A 6,769-nucleotide genomic window follows, 5' to 3' on the forward strand; every position below is an offset into this window, starting at 1 on the left:
CCGGTTTTGAAGATGAGAAGAATCCCAACCATGTCTACAAGTTGAGAAAGGCTTTGTATGGATTGAAGCAAGCACCTAGAGCATGGTATGAGAGATTGAGGGATTTCCTACTCTCTAAGGGATTCAAGATGAGAAAGGTTGACACCACTCTCTTCACCAAGAAGCTTAGAAATGACTTTTTTGTAATGCAAATCTATGTTGATGATATCATCTTTGGATCAACAAATCAAGAATTTTGTGAGGAGTTTAGCAAGATGATGGCAAGTGAGTTTGAGATGTTTATGATTGGAGAGCTTAGTTACTTCCTTGGTCTTCAAATCAAGCAAATAAAGAATGGCACATTTGTGAGTCAAGACAAGTATATCAAGGACATGCTCAAGAAGTTTAAAATGGATGAAAGTAAAGCTATTAGTACACCAATGGGGATAAGTGGAAGCTTAGATAGTGATGCTAGTGGCAATATGGTGGATCAAAAGATGTATCGGTCTATGATTGGAAGCCTACTCTATGTGACCGCATCAAGACCGGATGTGATGTTTAGTGTATGCATGTGTGCTAGATTTCAAGCCTCACCAAGAGAAAGTCATTTGAAGCCAACTAAGAGAATATTGAGGTACTTGAAGTATACACAACATATTGGATTATGGTATCCCAAAGGAGTAAGATTTAAGTTGATTAGATATTTGGATTCTAATTATGCGGGATGCAAAGTTGAGAGAAAGAGCACATCGGGCACATGTCAACTATTGGGAAGATCACTTGTATCTTGGTCATCAAAGAAGCAAAATAGTGTAGCACTTTCAACCGCTGAAGCGGAGTACATTTCAGCCGGTAGTTGTTGTGCTCAATTACTTTGGATGAAGGTTACCTTGAGTGACTTTGGAATCAAGTTCAAGCAAGTGCCATTGTTATGTGACAATAAAAGTGCCGTAAAGCTCACCAACAACCCGGTTCAACACTCAAGAATAAAGCATATTGATGTCCGCCATCATTTCATAAGAGATTACCAATAAAAAGGGGATATTTGCATAGAGAGTGTGGGCACCGAAGATCAACTTGCCGACATATTCACCAAGCCACTTGATGAGAAGAGATTTTGCAAGCTACGAAATGAATTGAACATACTTGACTTTCCAATATGTGTTGATGCACCCCTCCAACTTATATGGCATGCCTCTCCTTCGAGCAATCCAAGGTAAAAGTTGATTGGCATGGCATACATCCTTGCTAAGGATATGATTAGTGCATCAAGACATATTTTACACTTGAATAGGCTCATTCATGAAAATCAAATGAATTTGATGCTTGTATGGTATCACTATTGCTTGTATGTTTGAAATGATCTAGTGATAGCATATGACATGTTTGTGGGCTTGTAAACCTAGTGTTTGATTTAGAAAATGAGCTATAAGTGTTTAACTCAATATGGTACAAGATAACCCTTAATTGGAGGTGTGAAGAAGCTTGTCCTTGGATCAAACCGAGTTAAATATCTTTTACAAGTAATCTAGATTGAACCAAATTGGGAAAATAATCCTCATTTCACATGGTTTCACCTTAACATATCTATAATTTGAGGTCACCTTTTGTGCAAATTGTTGCCATTAATAATGCTACCCTATCTATACTTTAAGCCTTTGTGGTCATTGATGACAAAGGGGGAGAAATAGTATACAAAGATAGTGAAAAGACAACAAAGAAACAAAGGAGAGAGATAAAATATGACAAAGGAAGGTGATCAATTAAAATTTTGAGCATACAAATAGGGAGAGCAAGCTCATAAACTTATATAGTGCATTTGAATGTGCATTACATATATTTGCTTGCATGGCATAAGTTTTAATTTCAAATATCCATGCTTGTGTGGTGTATGCTAGTTGTAGGTTTGAATGTTGAAATGAAAAACTAGCATGCATAGGACTAAAGTAACTAGACCTATGTTCATTCTATGGAAACTAGATCCTTATTTGTAATATTGATCTCATGGGGTATTCTAGTTTTTGTGTATGTCTAGTTACTAATAGGTGCTAAGGATGGTATAATGGTGCACTCCGATTGGTATCACGCTTTAAAGGTCCATCTCTTATACCTTAGCATCATTTGGTAGAAATTGTCTCCTATATTTCCTATCTAATCATATGGGCAAAGCTTCAATCCAAACTCTTAGCACATATGTAGGGGGAGCAATTGCTATGATATGGAGTTCATGAAACTTGCCCATATCCTTTACACATGGTAAATATGCTTGGACAAGCAACGTGGATTCAAATGTACTTTAATTCATATCTTTGTATAAGGGTTGTCATCAATTACAAAAAAGGGAGAGATTGAAAGCTCTAGTTTGGTTTTGGTTAATTGATGAAACCCTAAGTGCTAACCTAGTTTATCAAGATGATTATGAGATAGGTAGCACTACTCCAAGTGATGAAGCAATGGCGAAGATCATGACGATGATGATGGCATGGTGATAATAAAATACTTGAACTTGAAAAAGAAGAAAGAGAAAAACAAAAGGCTCAAGGCAAAGGTATAAAATGTAGGAGCCATTTTATTTTAGTGATCAAGACACTTAGTGAGTGTGATCACATTTATGATAGATAGCCGTACTATTAAGAGGAGTGAAACTCGTATTGAAATACGATTGTCAAAGTGTCACTAGATGTTCTAACTCATTGCATATGCATTTAGGATCTAGTGGATCACTAACACCCTTGAAGATATTTGTGAAAATATGCTAACACATGTGCACAAGGTGATACACTTGGTGGTTAGCACATTTGAGCAAGGGTGAAGAAGACAGAGGAGATGCCAGCGTCGATCAAGTGACCAGGACGCTGGATCTAAATGCACCGGACGCTGACTGCCTGTGTCCGGTCGCGCTGACTTCGCGGTATAGTAGCTAGGGTATACCACTGGACGCTGGGCTATGTCCGATCGAGGTGGACCGAACGCGTCCGGTCGAGGAAAAACTGGATTTGGACCCTTACTGTACTCGACCGGACGCTGAGGCTCCAGTGTCCGGTCAGTTTAGCCAGAGCGTCCAGTCAGCACTTAGCCGTTGTGATCTAACGGTTTAGTTTTAACTCAGAGTGACACGTGGCATAAATCAGTGGACCAGGACGCTGAGTCCTAGAGTCCTGTCAGTATGACCGGAGCATCCGGTCAGAGCGTGTTTTGCCCAGTGAATGGGTATAACGGCTCTATTCCATGGGGGCTTCTATTTAAGCCCCATGGCCGGTTGTAGCTCTAACTCTTGCACATTTTCATTAACATAGCAACCTTGTGAGCTTAGCCAAAGCCCTCCCACTCATCTCCATCATTGATTCATCATCTTTATGAGATTGAGAGAGAATCCAAGTGCATTGCTTGAGTGATTGCATCTAGAGGCACTTGGTATTCGTGTTATGCTGCTGGATTTCGCTTGTTACTCTTGGTGGTTGCCACCACCTAGACGGCTCGGTGCAGCGGTGGAGGATCGGCATGAGTTGGTGATTGTTCGTGGCCATCTCCGGTGATTGTGAGGGGAGTTGTACCTTCCCTGGTGGAGTACCGAAAGGTAACTCTAGTAAATTGCTCGCGTCAGTTGAGTTACCTCACTTGTGGGTCGGTTCTTGCAGGTGTCCTATTGTGTGGACGAGATTTGTGAAACACCTCTTAGCCGCCGAACCACCAAGTGTTGGTCGACACAACGGGGACTAGCGTGTTGGCAAGTACGTGAACTTTGGGAGAAAAATCAGTTGTCTCTTGTCATTTGCATTCTCCCGGTGATTGGCTTAATCTTTATCTTGTGATTGGTTCATTCCCTACATGGCGGTATAATCACCCCACTCACCTATTTACATTCTTGCAAACTAGTTGATACAAGCTCTTTAGTGTAATTAGAATTGAGAGCTCTTAGTGAGTAGTTACATAGCAAGTTTGGGTGCCTTAGTAATCATTGCAACTAGAATTGTTGGATAGATGGCTTGCAACCCTTATAGAGCTAGAGCAAGTTTGCATTACGCTATTTGTCATACTAATCAAATTGCTCTAGTTGATTTGTAGATTTTTAAATAGGCTATTCATCCCCTCCTCTAGCCATATTAGGACCTTTCAGCTGGTCGCTCCCGGGGGCATGAGCCTCCGGGGCGTGCAGCTGCAGCTCTTTGAGGACCTTAGCGGTTGTGTGGAGGCCAGTGGAGCGAAGAAGTTGGATGTGGCGGGAGCCCATGCCAGCTCTCCCACCGTGGTGATGAAGAAATCATGGCTCCCGAAGCACACGTGCGCGCCCAGGGACCCAGCTAACGCCGTGGCTAGCCATCCGTAGGCCTGTTGTGGATGACGAGGACGCGCAAAAGGCCCCTACCTGACGTACCAACTATCGGTGTTTTGAAATCACCGACTAGTAAATTTGTGATTTGCGCGTCTGGCCCAAATGGTGTACTTAGAGGACACAAGGGATTTATACTGATTTGGGAAGAATATCCCTACATCCAGTCTGCTGCTGCTTCGTATTACCGGCACTAGTTTGTAGTAGGGGTTACAAACGGGTGAGAGAGGGAGCAGGTCCCAAGTCTCTAGTGAAAAGGTTGAACGGAGTTGAGTCTCGTTGAGCTCATTGAGCCGCTCAGCGTCGTGCCCTTCGTGGGGCGTCCTACTTTCCGTTTTATAGATGAAGGGGAAGGTGCAGGTTACACGAGAGAGAGAGAGAGAGAGAGAGAGAGAGAGAGAGAGAGAGAGAGAGAGAGAGAGAGAGAGAGAAACGAAGGAGAAGAAGGCCTCCGGGGTCATGGCGCCCTTCATCTCCTTTACGCAAGTCCCGCCGGTCCGGTAGATGATGACGGGGAGGACTCCACGTCACGACCATGTTCATCACTGGCGCTATACGTGGGTGTCGTCAACAGATCGTGGTGCTCCATTCTGCCCCGGCGGGTGGCATGGTTAGCAGATACCCTCGTCAGAAGTCCTATGAGGATTAGGTAGCATAGCGCCGGCACGTCTGACACTGTTGGCGACGTGAGTCCTCAGGTATGGCCCGTCGTGACCGCGGGTCACATCAAGATGTGCCTACTCCCTTTCTGGTGTCAGAAGTTTGACCCTGGGTTCGCACTCTTAGACCCGTAGTGGTTGGAGGTGGTACGGACCCCCGTTGGGTGAGGCGGAATCCCCCTTCGAGGGGTCAGGCGTGACGGAGCCCAGCGCCCTCGGGGTTTGGCGAGACGGAGCCCGCACCCTCGGGGTCGGACGTGACGGAGCCCGCGTCCGAGGGGTCTGGCGAGACGGAGCGCGCGCCCTCGGGATCGGGCGAGGCGGGGCCCGCGCCCTCGAGGTTAGGCGTGACGGAGCCCGCGCCCTCGAGGTCGGGTGACACTGGAGCCCACTCCCTCGGGGTCGAACGAGACCAAAATACGCTCTTGACCATCCAAGTGAGTTAGTGTTCGTAACCATCAGCATTCTTTTTTCAGGTATCCCTAATACTGGTACCCGACAGCTGTAAAATTCATACATCTCATCAAAGAGGCTTATGTGTAGCCTCAACGTAGTAGAAGTAGAAAGATGCATAGGCTGCGTAATGCGCTATAATAGTACGGCAAAGTCATGCGATGCGCTACTTGCAATAAGAGCAAGGCATATATACTCGCTTGCTATATCGAGTAGCATCCATGCAGCATGATGAGTGGATCACATTGCAATGCAAGACAAGCTAGGCCGTCCCACCTTTCCGGCCTCTTTTGTCCCTTTTGCGTTCGTTTCTTTATTACTTTTTGCGTGTTGCCGACGACGCTCCATGCATGGTGCATCATGGTCCCATTGAGCGAGAGGAAGCAGTGTTACGCTTGGAACAATCTCTTTCTTTGTCTACATGCATGTCTTAAAGCTTCTTCTTCCAACCTTCTCTAATAACCAATCATCTTTATTTAGTAATAAACCATTTCTAATGTCGGAAAACACCAATCACCCATAGAAATGGGGCGGTCTATAACATGGCCTGTCGTCCCTAGAGATCATTTTCTAGAAATGATAAAACTATTGTAAAAAAATTAAATAGCAAAAAAAACTTCATATTTTAATTTTAATTTTAATCTCGGTAGAAGCCCACTAACCAGAGCACATGATTTTTCACACATGCGTTTCCTAGGATTTAAATACTGACCTCTTACCTCGTATGAATCCCCCTCGACCACCATGACATATAATCACTTGTGACCTAATATACAATGATATCCTTTTGTATTAACTTATGTGATTCTTGTACTGGATATTTCGCCCATCTCATGAAAAAGGATCAACTATAAATTTTTAGATTTTATTGAGCACTACAACTTTAGTATAGGATGCGTCTCCATCCGAGGTGGTTTGAAACAATTGAAAATTTAAATTTTAGAATCTAAGAAATTAAAACGTAAATTTGGATGACTAAATGGTCAAATAAAAGGGTAATCAACTAGAAAGTTGTATATTACATCGAGCTCTATTATTTTTATATGAATTTTATATTCATCAAATTTTATTTGAAAACATTCTTTATGTGCAACACCTATTTCTAAGAGTGGACTGTAATATCAACTGCCCTTAGAAATCAATTTCCCTGGTTAAAAATACTAACAAGCATCTACAAATATCATTTATAGATGCAGCTGATGTTACAACTGCCCATGAGAACAAAGGGTATTTTGGGGGCACAAGGACAGTGTGGGATGTGGGAAATCGACGGATGGAAAAATCCTCTTTCACTCTAATCTAATGTTATAAGAGAGGAGGAGGATAGCTACAAGATAAGAAAAACGAG

The sequence above is a fragment of the Miscanthus floridulus genome, chromosome 4 (genome assembly GCF_019320115.1).
Source record: "Miscanthus floridulus cultivar M001 chromosome 4, ASM1932011v1, whole genome shotgun sequence".
In the NCBI taxonomy this organism is placed as follows: Eukaryota; Viridiplantae; Streptophyta; class Magnoliopsida; order Poales; family Poaceae; genus Miscanthus; species Miscanthus floridulus.